Below are 16158 nucleotides of genomic sequence, written 5' to 3'. Positions count from 1 at the left end.
GCGTTCTACTGGGGAAGTTGTCCCTGGATCACGGGACCCTGGCGGTGGCGGGTTGCACAGGCTCCCGGGAGGGGCGGTGTGGAGAGTGACCTGTGCTCGCACCTAGGCTTCTTGGTGGTGGCAGCAGCAGCCTTAGCATCTCATGCCCGTCTCTGGGGTCAGTGCTGATAGCCGCGGCTCGCGCCCATCTCTGGAGCTCGTTTAAGCAGTGCTCTGAATCCCCTCTCCTCGCACACTATGAAACAAAGAGGCAAGAAAAAGTCTCTTGCCTGTTTGGCAGCTCCAGACCTTTTCCCGGACTCCCTCCCGGGTAGCTGTGGTGCACTAACCCCTTCAGGCTGTGTTCACCCCGCCAACCCCAGTCCTCTGCCTGCAATCTGACCGAAGCCCGAGCCTCAGCTCCCAGCCCCCGCCCACCCCAGCAGATGAGCAGACAAGCCTCTCGGGCTGGTGAGTGCTGGTCGGCACCGATCCTCTGTGCAGGAATCTCTCCGCTTTGCCCTCCGCACCCCTGTGGCTGTGCTGTCCTCTGTGGCTCCGAAGCTCCCCCCTCTGCCACCTGCAGTCTCCGCCCTCGATGGGGCTTCCTAGTGTGTGGAAACCTTTCCTCCTTCACAGCTCCCTCCCAGTGGTGCAGGTTCCATCCCTATTCTTTTGTCTCTATTATTTCTTTTTTCTTTTGCCCTATCCAGGTACGTGGGGAGTTTCTTGCCTTTTGGGAGGTCTGACGTCTTCTGCCAGCATTCAGTAGGTGTTCTATAGGAGCAGTTCCACATGTAGATGTATTTCTGATATATCTGTGGGGAGGAAGGTGGTCTCCACGTCTTACTCTTCCGCCATCTTCTCCTCTCTCCCCAATAGTGCCTAAATGGTATTTTTAAGACTATCTTCCAAATGTTTATTTCTAAAATATAGAAATACAATTGATTTTTATATATTGATCTTGTTTTCTTTCTGTGACTTTGTTAATTCATTTATTAGTTCTACTAGTTTTTTAGTAGAGTATTTAAAACATTTCTTCCATATAGTCTGTTGACTGTGAGTAATGACAGTTTTACTTCTTCCTTCTAAACTTCATGCTTTTTTACTTATTTTCTTGCTTTAAACCACGACTAAGACGTTAAGGACAATGTTTAGTACAAGTTGCGAGAGCAGACATCTTTGCCTTGCTCCCAATCTTGGGATGGAAGTGTTCAGTATTTCACTATTAGTGAAAACATTAGTTACACATTTTTGTTGACAGCTTTTATTGGATGGGGGAAACTCATTTCTATTCCTGCTTTGAGAAGAGTTTTTCTAAACAACTTTACTGAAATATAGTTGGTATACAAAAAACCACATGTTTAATGTATAAAATTTGATGAATTTGAACATATGCATACACCTGTGAAACCACAATCAAGGTAATAAACATATCCATCACCTCCAAAAGTTATCGTGCACATACACTGAATTTTGTTGAATGCCTTTTCTGTGCCTATTGAAAAAAATCTCTAGCAAAAGACAATGAATTTTGTGGACCAACAATGATTCAATTCCTGAAGTAAGGTGAAAGACCCAACTTCTTTGTGCATTTTCCTGCCTGAACAACAGTAAGATTTTATAAACTAATAAAGAAGAGAAAATGGTCGTTGGGGTGGCAACCAGCAGTCATGGTTATAAGAAGCCCTCTCAACTCAATTTCTGAAGCATATATTACCAGTAAATTAATAGAATGTCCGGCTACCTTTGACATCTTGTTTCACCTACCCGTCCTGCTCATGGCAGTCTAACTTGTCTTCTTAAATACAGATCTGACCATGCTACAGCTTTGCTCAAAATTTTTTGCTGGCTACCTATCACTACAAAACAAGTTCTGGGACTTCCCTGGTGGAACAATGGATAAGAATCCACCTGCTAATGCAGGGACATAGGTTCAAGCCCTGGGCCGGGGAGATCCCACATGCCGCGGAGCAACTAAGCCCGTGCTCCACAACTACTGAGTCTGCACTCTAGAGCCTGTGAGCCACAACTACTGAGCCCACGTGCTGCAACTACTAAAGTCTGCACGCCTAGAGCCCGTGCTCCACAACAAGAGAAGCTACCATAATGAGAAGCCCGCACACCGCAATGAAGAGTAGTCCCCACTCACTGCAACTAGAGGAAGCCCGTGCACAGCAACAAAGACCCAACACAGCCATAAATAAATAAATAAATAAGCTTATTAAAAAAAAAAAAAACAAGTTCTGTAGCATGACATCCAAAGCCTTTCTAGATTTGGCTCCATGTTGTCTTTTCAGCAGTATCTTTCAGTGCACCTCTTTCTACCTTTGTCACACATCTGCCCTTCCTCTGACATGCTGTGCATCCCTGTGTCTGTTATTGCCAGTAATACCTCCACATTATCACTCCACAATCCACGCATCTTTCAAAATCCAGCTCAAATGCCACCTCTTCCATGATACCAGCCACAATTGTTCCCGTTGCAATTGATCTCTATTATCTCTGTGCTCTCTGTTATATCTATAATGCTCTCTTGTTGGATATTTAGTGGCAAATGTGTTTAGATTATGTTTTCCTCAACTGTGTATCACAACGTTGTCTCACATAGGGGTTGCAGATAGACAGCTCAGAAGCCACAAGTCCCCATTTGTGAGCCCATGGAAAATATTACTAAATGATTACAGCATGATTTTCCACTAAACCTAAGTGCGCTTCAAGGCACCTCATGACATTATTTTTTTTTCAAGTATACAATATTGTTAACTGTAATCACCATGCTGTACATTAACCCCCCAGAACTTATTTACCATGTAACTGAAAGTTTACATCCTTTGACCAATATACCCCCATCTCCCCCACCCCCAGCTCCTGGCAACCATCAATCTACTTTTTCTATGAGTTCAGCGTTTTTAGATTCCACATATAGGTGGATCATACCGTTTTTGTTTTTCTCTGTTAGGCTTATTTTATTTAGCATAATGCTCTCAAATGTTATTCACGTTACAGCAAACATCAGGATTTCCTTCTTTTATGACTGAATAATATTCCATTGCATATATATGTACACACAGAACATTTTCTTTATGCATCTATCTATCCATTGACAGACACTTAGGTAGTTTCCATTTCTTGGCTATAATTAATGCTGCAATGAACATAGGATTGAAGATATCCCTTCAAGACAGTGATTTCTTTTCCTTCCAATATATACCCAGAAGTCGGATTTCTGGATCATACAGTAGTTATATTTTTAATTTTTTGAGGAAACTTCATACTTTTTTTGTAGTAACTGTACCAGTTTACATCCTTACAAGCAGTGCACAGTGATTTCTCCTCATTCTCAACAGCACTTGTTATCTCTTGGCTTTTTGATGATAACCAATCTAACATTTGTGAGGTGATATCTCTTTGTGGTTTTGATTTACATTTCCCTGTGATTAGTGATGTTGAGTACATTTTTATACACCTGCTAGCCGTTAGTGTGTCTTGTTTGGAAAAATGTCTATTCAAGCCTTTGTCCATTTTAAAATCAGATTATTTGTCTCATTGGTATTGAATTGTATGTGTTCTTCATATAATTAGGATATTAACCCTTTCTCAGATATGTGGCTTACAAATATTTTCTCCCATTCTGTAGGTTGCCCTTTCAATTTGTTGATTGTTTCCTTTGCTGTGCAGAAGCTTTTTATAGTTTGATGTAGTCCCACTTGTTGTTTATTGCTTTTGTTGCTTGTGGTTTATGTGTCATATACAAAAAATCATTGCCAGGGCCAATGCCAAGGAGGCTTTTCTTATGTTTTCTTCCAGGAGTTTTATGGTTTCAGGTCTTAATGTAAGTTTTTAATCAATTTTGAATTAGTTTTTCTGAGTTGTGTAAGATACAAATCCAAATTCATTCTTCTCCATATGAATATAATTTCCCCATTGAATATTCTTGGCTTGTCAAATATTAGTTGATGGTATATGTGTGGGTTTACTTCTGGACTCTTGATTCTGTTCGAGTGGTCTGGGTGCCTGTTTTTATGCCACTACCTTACTGTTTTTATTACCATAGTTTTGTAATATAGTTTGAAACAGAAAGTGTAATGCCTTCAGCTGTGTTCTTCTTTCTCATGATTGTTTTGGCTATTGGGGGACTTTTGTGGTTCCACACAACTTTTAGGATTGCTGTATCTATTTCTGTGAAAAATGCCATTGGAATTTTGATAGGAATTGCATTGAATCTATAGATGTCTTTGGGTAGTGTGGACATTTTATTAATAATAATATTTAATAATATTATTATTCTGATGTATGGGCATAGGGTATTTTTCCATTTACTTGCCTCTTCATCAATTTCTTTCATCAGTGTGTTATAACTTTAAGAGTACAGAGTTTTCACCTCCTTGGTTAAATTTATTCTTAAGTATTTTATTGTTAGATGCTCTTGGAAATGTGATTTTCCTTATTTCTCTTTCAGATAGTTCTTTGTTAGTGTATAGAAATGGAACTGTCTTCTGTATGTTGATTTTGTATCCTGTAACTTTACTAGATTCATTTATTCGTTCTAATAGTTTCTTGGTGAAGTCTTAAGGGTTTTCTATATATAAGATTAGGGATATTATTAATTTATTATTAATAACTGCTCCAGGCAGTTATTACCAGTTGATTAAATGAAATCTGCATTCCATCTTTAGCTAAATTTGTTTTCTTCTTCATAACAAAAGCTTAATGCTTTGGTTAGTTGAAGTGAATTTCACCACATAGACTCCACGGGTGGTTTCCACCAAGGACTAAATTTATTTGGTAGAGGATAGAAAGTTAGAGGATTATAATGCTATAGCATTATAGCATGTGGCAGAGCTGGCCACATGGAAGAAATCTATTAACAACAGCAACAAGCTTTTGCTGAAGAGAGGCCAGGCTGTCAGACCAATTTTATTTTCTTCCCAAGAAACCCATCGGAGACCTTTTTATTTTCTTGGTTTAGAATCTAAGAATCAGATAAAGGACTACATCAACTCTGTGTAAGGCCATACTCTGGGAATCTCATGGGCCAAGGTGAGGAGTGAGAGTGTTTCTGAATGTCACAATCCATTTCATTACTATGGGGCAAACCTTCATCAAACATGGCTATAAGTTTCACCCCTGGGAACAGCAGGTGTCTACAACAAATTGAACTCTTTAAACCATACAGACTGATTAACGTTCAAAAGTCAGTTTGGGAAATGACAGAGTCATCAGGGGTTTCTTTGAAGATAAGGTCAGTCTCAAATGTTTGTCTATTTCTTTGAAACCATTCTAAGGCTATACTGTCCAATACAATGACCATTAGCCACATTTGGTTATTTAAAGTTAAATTAATTAAACTTAAATAAAATTAAAACTTCAGTTCCTCAGTTACACTAGCCACATTTTAAGTGCTCAACTAGCCACACGTGGCTTGCAGCTACCACATTGGACAGAACAGATAAAGAACATTTCTACCACCACAGAAAGTTCTAGTGGACAGCACTGTTTTAAGGCCTACTGTAACAGACCTGAACTCCTCTGCAAAAGTTTTTGCTTGCATGCACCAGTTATATTCTTTAGTATTACCATTATTTATATCATGTAACTATTTTATTTATGTTTCTTTCACCCAAATAAATGCTTTTATCTTCCGAGGCCTTTCTGTTTAATGTCTCACTTGAGAAAACTATCAAGGAAGTTTTATTCCCTAGAGTTAGAGACCTGTGTGGTAAGCGAGATTCTATTATTTATTTTCCGTTGTTTCGTTATGGTGGTTAATATCTTCCCTGCTTCCTCTGAATTCTTTTTTGTGACCTGCTAAGTTGGCTATGTCCTTCATGGTTGTTTGAATTTAAATTACCTACCATTTTGCCTTTCTAAGGAAGATGTAGTGAATTCAGTCATTAAAGGAAGGGACTTTAGGGAAATAATGTTCCATATGGCTCCTATATATTCTGAGATATTTTTATCCTTGCCTCTTCTACCACGTTAAATCAAAGCTATTGTACATAGGGAGGTGTATTGAAAATAGACCACGTGATACAATGTGGCTAAAGCTTCCACATTAGTTTTAAATGGGGTTCATTTGAAATGACTTTAATCTTGGTTATGGTGGCTATTCAATATAATGTTCATTCTTTGTTACAACTCAAAGCCATATGCTTACTTTATTTATTCCTATGAAGATAAGATTAAATGTTTTTTAAAATTTTAAGTAAGGTGAAATATGAAGAAACAGAAATAAGATGTACTGTAGTATAAGAGACAAAATCTAATCATTTCTATCCCTATGGTTCACAGATTATCATTTTTCCTTGTAATTTCCTACTAAAGCACCTCTTTGAATAAGGTCTGGACTGGCTACTAAGTATTCATGTATTCTCTTTATCCACATGATGCTGAGGCTAAAGACTTGGTATATATTTGGAAAAAATGAACCCAAACTTCCCTTTTCCAGCTTCATTGTTGTCACGACAAGCCATCTTCAGAGACAGCTGTAGTGGGGGGTTAATTACATCCCACTAGGGTTTGAATCCTAGCTCCACCCCTGCTGACTGTGTGGACCATAAAAATTACTCTATATTGTTTCAGCTTCATCTTGGAGATGAGTTTGATTTCCAAACTACATCATTGGATTTTCCTGAGGTTTAATAAAAGTCCTTAAAACAGTGCCTTTACCTTTCACTCGGGTTCCAAGCCTAAAAAAATTAATTTTCTATGACTTTAAACCTTAAAAATGCAATTGCTATGGTCTGACTGGTTTTGTATCCCCCCTCAAATTCATAGAGCCCTTATGAATGAGATTAATTCCCTTATAAAAGAGACCCCAGAGAGAGCTCCCTTGCCCCTTCCACCATGTAAGGACATAACCAGAAGTCTGCCGCCCATAAGTGGACCTTCATTAGAACTCGACTATGCTAGCACTGTGGACTTCCAGCCTTCAGAACTGTGAGAAATAAATTTCAGTAGTTTATAAGCTGCCAGTCTTAAAGCAGCCAGAACACACTAAGACAACAATTTATGTCCAGTGAAATGCACAGGTCTTAAGTATACAGTTTGATGAGTTTTGACAAATATATACACCATATAACCCATTATCAAGGCATAAGAGATTTCTATCTCCCTATTAAGTTCCCATAGCCCCTTCCCAATCAATCCCTGCCCCCCACACCCAACACACATGAGGTAATCACTATTTTGATCTTATCAGCACAGCTTTTGTCTGTTCTAGAATTTCATCTCAATGGAATCAAAGAGTATGTATCCTTTTGTATCAGGCTTTTCTCATTTTCTATGAATTTTAATGAAATATTTCATATTCTTCTGTGATATCCCTTTCATCTACATTTTATATGGACAACCTGTCTTTAACACATTTAAAAATCACTGGTAGGGAGTTTTAATTTTTAAAGTCCAAGAGCATGACTTGGTGATTTGGAAATGGCCTTGTAATTCCTAGCTACCTGACCAAGGGAGTTTTGGCAAGTTACTTAAACTCTCTGAACCTCACTTATCACTTTAATGTGACTTCTGTAATACTTACCTCCCATGAATTTTTATTAGGATAAAACGAAATAATGAATGTAGAGTACCCACCACTTGTGGGTACTAAAAAATTGCCCAGTTCCCTCCCCTTTTAGGCCAGTTAAGTCTCACAGCAATAACCAACCAGTCATTTCGGCCATTTATATGACTAATCAGGTACCCATCAATTACATTGGATATGTTACTCTGCTTTAATTACTAAGTAGGCTCAAATCAAGGTTGTTTTCTTATATAATTACAACCCTTATTTTTATTTACCCCTTTATAATTTACAGATCATTGTTTCCATATGTTAGCTCATTTAATCTTTGTTGCATCTGTTATGAAAAATAACTGATATTGTTTTTACTTTACAGGTAAGGAAACCAAGACTCAATGTGGTTAAGTAACTTGTCCAGAATCATCCAAACAGTTCGTGGGCTTTAACACCAGTCTCTGGGTACTAAAGCTTATGCTTTTCATGGAGCAATGCTGTGTCCCCTGGGGTGAAGACAAGAGTGACCCAAGACCCTCAAGTCTAACTGCCATCACGTTGCACTCAGGAGAATTTCCAGAGCAACTTGGGTACCCAGGAGCTGGCCAGGCAGATGTGGGCATTTTCTAAAGCTCTCCATGTGTCTTCTGCCTTCAGCACAGGTGGTGCTTGGCTGTGAATCAACTATGGTCCAATTGTTTCTTTGTTTGTTTATTCATTCATCAACAGGTGTATGTTATTCTGACCATTTATGTGACTATTATATGCCAGAAACTATTCTGGGCACTAGAAGTTCAGCCATATGCAAAATAGACTAAAAAATATAACCTTGCTCTAATGGAACTTACATTCTAAATGGGGAACATGGGCAGTAAGTGAATGAACAAACATGTCTGTTTATTTACTTATTTAATGTTGAGGAGTAATAAGGTCTTTGAAGAAAAATAAAATAGGGAAGAGGAACCTGGAGGGCATGGTATTTGTTGTTCTAAATAGGGTGGTGAGGGAACTCCTTGTTGATAAGGTGAAGGAGGTGGGAAATGAGCCACACAGATATGGGGTGGGGTTGGAGTTTGGGGTGTTCCTGGAAAAGGGAAGAGCAAGTCCAAAATCACCATGGCAGGAGGGTACTTGGTATCTTCTAGGAACAGTCAGGAAGCCAGTGAGCCTGGAGCAGAGTGAGCCAGGGGCAGAGGGGTAAGAGAGGAGTAATAGGGCATCAATCATGATGGGCCTTATTTGACATTTTAAGGATTGGGGCATTTATTCTGAATGAGATGCAAAGCCAGTAGATGATTCCAAGCTGAGGAAGCACATGATTTGACTTATATTCTTAAAGGATTATTCTGGTTCCTGGGGTGAGAACATACCACAGGAAGGAAAGGATGGAGGCAGGCAGACCTGTTAGGAGGCTGTGGCAACAATCTAGACGAGAGATGATGTTGGCTTGGATGGAATTAGCAGTGGTGGAGGTCATGAGAATGGTTAGATTCTGGATATGACTTGAGGCTAGAGCCATCAGGATTTGCTGATGTGTTGGCTGTGGTTTGTGAAAGTGAGGTCAAGGTGATGTCAAGGTTTTTGTCCTGAGCCGTTGGAAGGGTAGAATTTCTATCACCTAAGGTGGAGAAGGCAGAGAAAGGAACAGGTTTGGGGAGAGATATCAGAAGTCTGTTTTTTGGAGAAGTTGAACTTGAGATGCCTGTTAGACATCAAGTGGAGTTGCTGGGTAGCAGATGGATATGAGTCTAGAGTGTAGGGGCAAGATCTGGGCTGAAGATACAAATTTGGGACTTGTGAGAAAAGATTCAAAGCTAGAGGCTAGATGAGTAACTGGAGGGTGTGGGAGTGTAGACAGAAAAAAGAAGTTCAGTTTGAATCTCCTTGTAACTTTGATGAAAATGTGAGTTAAAATGAAAACTGTCTCTCAATTACAGAAAGATTATTGGAAAGGTTTTATCCCTTATTACTATTTAATATTTTCATGACATTTCTCACTTATTCCTCACCCACCCTTTTCCTTACTAAAGAGGTTCTTACTAATTTTATCTTAATGAAAACCAGCCCTGCAGGCCACTTGTTCTGGTTCCCTCTCAGATTAATGGGCCCTGAAGTTACTATTGGTCTCTTTTTGAAACTGCTCTCCACTCTTTTCAATTCTTTGGAAATTAAAGGAAGCCAGGGAGGCACAAAAATAACTACTATATTTTCTGTGGGCTCAAGGGCCTTATCAATGTGAGGAACAGAGTTTTAGTTTTAAAAACATTGTCTTCCTGTGAGAAATAAAGATAGGAAACGTTCCAGCTGTTTTGTTTTCATCCGTGACCTTGAGAATTGCCTTCGTTTTCCAAATGGAGGGAAAAAATCTTATTTCATTGAAATGTGGATGGGCAGAAATAACCCTTTCACTACTCTGGATGTTATCATATAATTTTTAGATTGTTTGCAAAAGTCACTCTGAGAGTAATCTAAAGATGAAACGAAAGATAAAATATCAGGAAAGATTTTGTTACAGTTACTATGGCTGCAAAACAAATTACCCTAAAACTGAGTGGAATAAAGCAGACATTTATTATGCTCTCAAATTCTGTGGGTAACAAATTTGGACAGGGCACAGCAGGGCTGGCTTCCTCCTCCCTGATGCCTGGGGCATCAGGTAGAAGATGTGAAGCTGGGAGCAGGAATCATCTGAAGGCTCGTGCACTCAACTAGCAGCTGGTACTAGGTGCCACTTGGGGCCACAGTTTCTCTCCATTCGGGCTTCTCCATGTGGTCTCTCTGCATGGACTAGTTTGGACTTATTTGCAGCATGGTGGCTGGGTTCCAAGGGTGAGTGTCCTGAAATAGAGAGCCAGGTGGACGCTGTCTCCTTTTTCTGGCTTACCCTCAGAAGTCACACGCTTCACTTCTGCCATAGTCTCTTTGTAGGGGCAGTCTCAAGCTCACCCAGGTTCAGATCAAGGAATACAGGTCCTGCCTCTCAGTGGGGAGAGTGTCAATCACATTGCAAGAGGAGCATATGGAATAGGATATATAAATTGGTGCATCCATCTTTGAGAAAATACAATCTGCTAAAGATTTAGTGACTATCAGGAACATAAGCTGTTAAATTCAAAGAGTTTTTGAGGAGGGAAGTAGAGAAGAGATAAACACCTCTGAGAAGAGATTGAAGGTTGAGGTAAGAACTTCCGTCACTAATTTTAGGAATGCTTTTTTTTTCCTTCCTACTTTGCAGACCATGAAAATGTTGCTTCAGGAAAAGGTCTGTATCTGTATCTCAGGTTCACAGTCTCATTAAGGCAGTATTTGCACAGTTTGCTGGATGACTTCTCAGAAGGGCACAAGGAAGTGACATATGGTGAAGATGCAAACAATTACTGAAAGCCCTTGGGAGTTTGCAGACATCACCCATATAAGAGAGAAGCTTTCCTATGAAGCTGTTCCCCTCCCTGACAAGAGGCCAGTGAATTCCCTGACCCACTCTGTTCTTAACTTCCACCAATTCCCTCCAGAAATGTGCAGAAAGAATCAGGCCAAATCATACCCTTTACCTCTGAAGATTTAGATCTGGGGGAAAGCTCTTCTTTCCCCACATACTAAGTCAGCACCATGGACCAATTTTTAGAAGAAATTATTGTCTTTGTCCAGGTTAGAGGGTAGATTAGAAAGATTCACAACCTCTAGATAAAGACTGGGAGGGAAAGGAAAGAAATCCTTGGTGTTATGGAAGCTCATGGTAAAGCGAATGCAAATATGTGGGCAAATTTGGCGAGTTATTTGGGATGATTTCAGATTTCCAAGCAGTGCGTATGCTATGGGGACAAACATCAGGGTGACGTTTTCTGGCTTTGCCCATACATGGTCCAATCAGAGGAAGTTCTAGGCTCCCCATCAGCACTCATGAGCAAGGTGACAACAAAGCAGGAAGAAAGCTTTTTAAAAAATAAAAAGCACTTAGGTCATAAAATATTAGAATTGGTCTCAAATCTTAATGCAGTTTAAATGGACCAGAGTTTTGCAGTTTTCAAAGTATCAGACAACTGAGACTGAACTTTATTGATTAGTTCTATTTTAATCAGCCTTTGACTATTGGGACCTCAGGATGTTGGACTATGAAAGTCCTACAAATGTTGGGGTTTGGCTGCATGGGTGCTGCAGAAGCAGAGGCGTACAGGGGAATAGTGGCTGCTGTGAGAGCATTGCAGGGTCCAGGTGGACTTGGTAAAGGCCAGGAAGTGTTTGGAAGTCAAGGGTAAGTGAGGGAACCAAGAATAGAGAAGTTAGTTTCCCAGGAATGGGTAATTTCATGCAGGCACTGTGGAAAGGATTTGGAAGGAAGGTAGCAGTGGGAGATTGGGTTAGGGATGAAGAAGCCCAGACCAGTTCTGAGATAAATTTGAGAAAGAAAAGGTGGCCTGGGTGCGTGGGGTACTTACATTTTACATTCTGGGAGATAACATGAAATTTGGGTAATTTAATCTTTTAAAAAATAATTTATGTAGTAGGATAAGTCTCTGCCTTATGTGGTAGAGACTTCTAATGCTCACCCTATCCTGTTCGCCTCTCTTCTTGGCCCACGGAAGTTACTCTTGTCCATCTGTCTTCTATTTGGATGGGGCCATGTAACTAGTCTGACCTGTGGGCTGTGGGCACAGTTCATGTGAACCAAAGTATCTAATTACTGCTGTAAGACCCTCCACTTGTCTCTTACCTCTGCCTGCAGACCTGAAATATTCCAGATGATGGAACCTCCACTATTCTGGTTCTGGAATTATGGCGATGTGGACAAGAGACTCCCCACCCATAGCCCCACGGATGTAAAATGGACATGTTGCAAAGAAATAATTTTGTTAAACTACTGAGATGTGGGGTTATTACCTCAGCATAATCTAATTGGTTATGAATGACACAAGTCAGATGTGCAAATGCTATAGTATTATTTTCTATAATTTATTTCATTTTGCTCTCAAGTCTACATCTTGCTGGAGGCTGACAAGGGAACTTAAGCATGCCAATTAATGGTAATAGTCTCATTTTTTGAATTTATACATATCTATGTGTGTGTGTGTGTATAGTTTTTTGTTTTGTTTTGTTTTTCCCCCAAACTCAAGCTCATAGAGTTTTTTTTTTCTCAACCAACATGGTATCTAGACATGAGAATAGCTCATTTGTCTTCATGGTAGAGGGGAGGAGAGAGATTTATGCTCTTCCTGGACCCTGTATACCATGCTGACTTTGCTGCAGAAGTTTATGTCTAGGACTGCAGCTGACTCCATTTTTCCCAGGTTTTCCTAGGCTTGGCAGGTCCTCAGGTCTCGGCTAAGTCCCATCTAGTAGCCCTGCCCAGGATATCCAACCCCTGGCCCAGCCTCTACTATAGAGTTACCTTTCCATGGAAGTACTATGCAGACTTGAGAGTCCTTACCCTCAGCTACATTTTTGGGTCCCCACGTTGGCCTACAGGCCTGTCTGAATCACTTTTTTACTGCCTCCTCTTTATTTATCTTAGATTTCTATCATTTCACTGTCTGTCCCCACTGCCTGAGCTAAGGATCAGAGAGACAGGAGTGCTTGGGCCCTTAGGGACCAGACAGATTCTTCCTCCTACACTCTCCCCTGCCCCCAGCATGCTTTTCCGCCTCCAGATAGGGTATGACCTGCCCTTTCTTTCTGGTGGGGATTTCCTCTAAGTCACTTCCTTCTTCTCTTCTGTAGACATCTTTGTTCTACATGGCCCTGCCTCCTTCGTTAAGGCATTAAGCCTAGTGGCTTGGCATTAATGGCAAACATGATTTATGGGGAGAATAAAAAAAACTTAGGTTCACATTTTCAAGATAATTACATTAGCATTTATAAAGCACTTCCTCCTTGGAAATTCTGCCTACTGTCCTGACATTTTTGGCATTTGCTGACTCACTTGGAGGAGAGTCCAGCAGCCTCCAGTGTGTGGTAAGGGGTGTGAACAGCCCTGGTGTCAACCTTCCTGGTTCAGGTTGGTTGACTGACCCAGGGAGCTCCTTCCACTCTGTGGAACACTATATATAAAATATTTGCCTGCTGCAAAAATAAATTGAGTTTAACCTCCAATTCCCATAGAAACCCTAAGGGAAAGACAATCTTTTCTTTTCAGTCTGCCAGCTACTTTGTTTTCCTAAACTCCATACCCTAATTTCCTTTAGGGTCTTACTCAGATAGTCATGACTTATTTCAAGACTAGCAAGGATCAAATGAATAAATGCAGACTTTATTTTTTTTACCTTGCTTTTTGTCATATCTTTAGTTGGTACATGGACGTCTTAAGTGAATTTTGCCTTATTAAGAGAAATTCCCATTTTTGTACAGAGTATCTTGTCTAATTTTGCACCTCTCTTATGGGATGGCCACTGTAAATATGATACCAATAGATCATTTTAAGCTGAACCTCAGGGAGTCTTGCTGCTTTTGAGCCTTGAGAATGGTTTATCCTGGAGACTGTTAGTTATTCTTCATGAAAAATGATTACTCAAGAGCTTTCTCATTTTTTTTTTTTTTTAGTTTGTTGCTGAATATTTTTAGCCATGCATGATCTTGTATTTGTTGAATTCATGATACTCTGTCTTTTATCTCCCCATCAAACAATCAAATCATGCTTCAGGAATATGCCGTCTGTCTTCCTTGCTGAAAGTTTGTGCTAGATAAAATCGCTACATTTCTCTCTGGTGGCAGGGACCATACAGAGGAAACTCTCCTTTCCTCTTTAGTTGACACAAGATGTTGGGAGCATGTTCATGAGCAGATGTATAGCATTTTGACAAAAGATGCATTCCTGAAAGTTGCCTCTTGGTTTCAAATCCTATGACCTTATTTGTGTTGGACAGCTTTGTGCATTACTTAAAAAATTCATCAGGTCTACTTCTTACTTGAGCTACTTCTATGGCAGCTAGTTCCTGTAGACTTTAATCTGTTTCATGCAGGGGGTCTGGGCTCATGCCATGGTCATGCACCTCTACTTTCTTGCCCTATGACTTCTCTGATACCACATCATGGGATACTGCTCTGTACATACAAATATACAACCCCAAAATTCAGAGGAATAAACTCTTACTTGAGCCACCCTTGACCAATGGGAGAGAAGAGCAGATATATCCATCTGCTTCATCTTTTATCCCCAGGACACTTCTGAAATAAGGCTTCTTGGAAGGTCATGGTGGATCAAGTACTGGCTGCTCATAGTGAAGGCCAAGTCAATAACAGAAGGCTTTGCCTTCTTCCTGTTTTGCTTTTCCTGTCCTGCAGTCTTGTTCCCTAGGAACCATATTCCAAAATAACCTACCTGCAAGGAAGTTTTTACCTCAGGTTCTGCTTTGGGGGGGAAACAAGGCTAAGATAATATCTTCTTTATAAAATAGGAGCTAGTATTTTCTCATTAAAGCCTACTAATAGAGAGTCAAACATATAGAGAAGAAGCATTTGAGAGTTTGGTGAATGTGTGAGTATGTGTGCATGCATATGCCAGAGTGTGAAACTGCATTCCAAAGCCACCTGTATCAGTTATTTGGTTTCCCACACAAAGAGATAGACAAGTGGGTTATCCAAAAATCTTTTATATTTAAAATTAAGATGCACCCATTCCCCCCATTTACTAATAGTCAAAACTCATCTTTCCTTTTCTATTCCTGGCTTCAAGTTCCTTCCAACTTGATATTTCTTTTATAACCTAGGATCCTGTAGTATAATCGTAGGGAAGAGATCTTAGAGAATCTACAAAGCAGATAACAGAGTTAACTGTAAAAGTTAAATTGGAATTATCTGTTGCTTGGGATAATACATATTTTATTCCTATTAATATGAATAATAAGGATTGACTGAATTGGTACTGATGATAGAGAATATGATTTTCTTTTATTTAAAACTGGAAACCTGTTTAATTGGAAGTTCCTAATGGATTCATTGTCAAAATAGCTAATAGAAGGCTATTTAGGTGGTTAAAAGGAAAGGGGGTTAGAAGAACACCTTCTTAAGTAAAGCTAGGCCCGTTCCAAATTCTAGAGCCTCATGACTGTGGAGGGGGAATCCTGATAACCATTTACATAATCAATGTCTTGAGAAGGAAATTGTTCCTCTGCTGTGATATTGTGATTATAATAAATATATATTTGGCCTTCATCCCATTCCTAGCATGGAGCTCCTAAAACCCTTGGAATTTACTAAGTGAAGAGAGAGAAAGTTATGTTATGTTAATGATGTGACATTTGGAAAACCCCTAGGTAACCTAAGGATAGGGGCCGGTTGCCAGTGGAAACAATCTTGTGATTAGAGGGCTGGAACTTTCAGTCCCACTACCCACCCCCTTATCCTCACCTCTGGGGAGGGGAGGGGGACTGGATATTGAGTTCAATCACCAATGGCCAATGATTTAACCAACCATGCCTATGTAATGAAGTCCCCATAAAAACCCTAAAGGATGGGGTTCAGAGAGCTTCCTGATTGGTAAACACATGGAAGTGCTGGAATAGTGGTGCCCCCAAGAGAGAGCATGGAAGCCCTGAACCCCTTCCCATGTACTTTGCCCTGTGTTCTTCATCTGGCTGTTCATCTGTATCCTTTACAATATCCTTTATAATAAACTGGTAAAATAAGTAAATTTCTGAGTCCTATGAGCTGATCAATCAAATTACTTGAACCCA

The 16158-nt window shown here is 39.9% G+C and overlaps 1 protein-coding gene across 1 annotated transcript in view; it reads left to right on the top strand.

Annotated features, from left to right (window-relative positions):
- The first annotated feature begins 2716 nt into the window (after positions 1-2716).
- TMEM108 (transmembrane protein 108) overlaps positions 2717-16158 on the top strand; it is a 609399-nt gene continuing 595957 nt past the window's right edge. The window contains exon 1 of the mRNA XM_082392730.1: positions 2717-2728. The gene's annotated coding sequence lies outside the window, so the exon portion shown is untranslated. The remainder of the gene's footprint in view (positions 2729-16158) is intronic.

Source organism: Balaenoptera borealis (assembly GCF_965194805.1).
Source record: "Balaenoptera borealis genome assembly, chromosome: 5".
Taxonomy (NCBI): Eukaryota; Metazoa; Chordata; class Mammalia; order Artiodactyla; family Balaenopteridae; genus Balaenoptera; species Balaenoptera borealis.
This window is presented reverse-complemented; position numbering and strand designations above follow the sequence as displayed.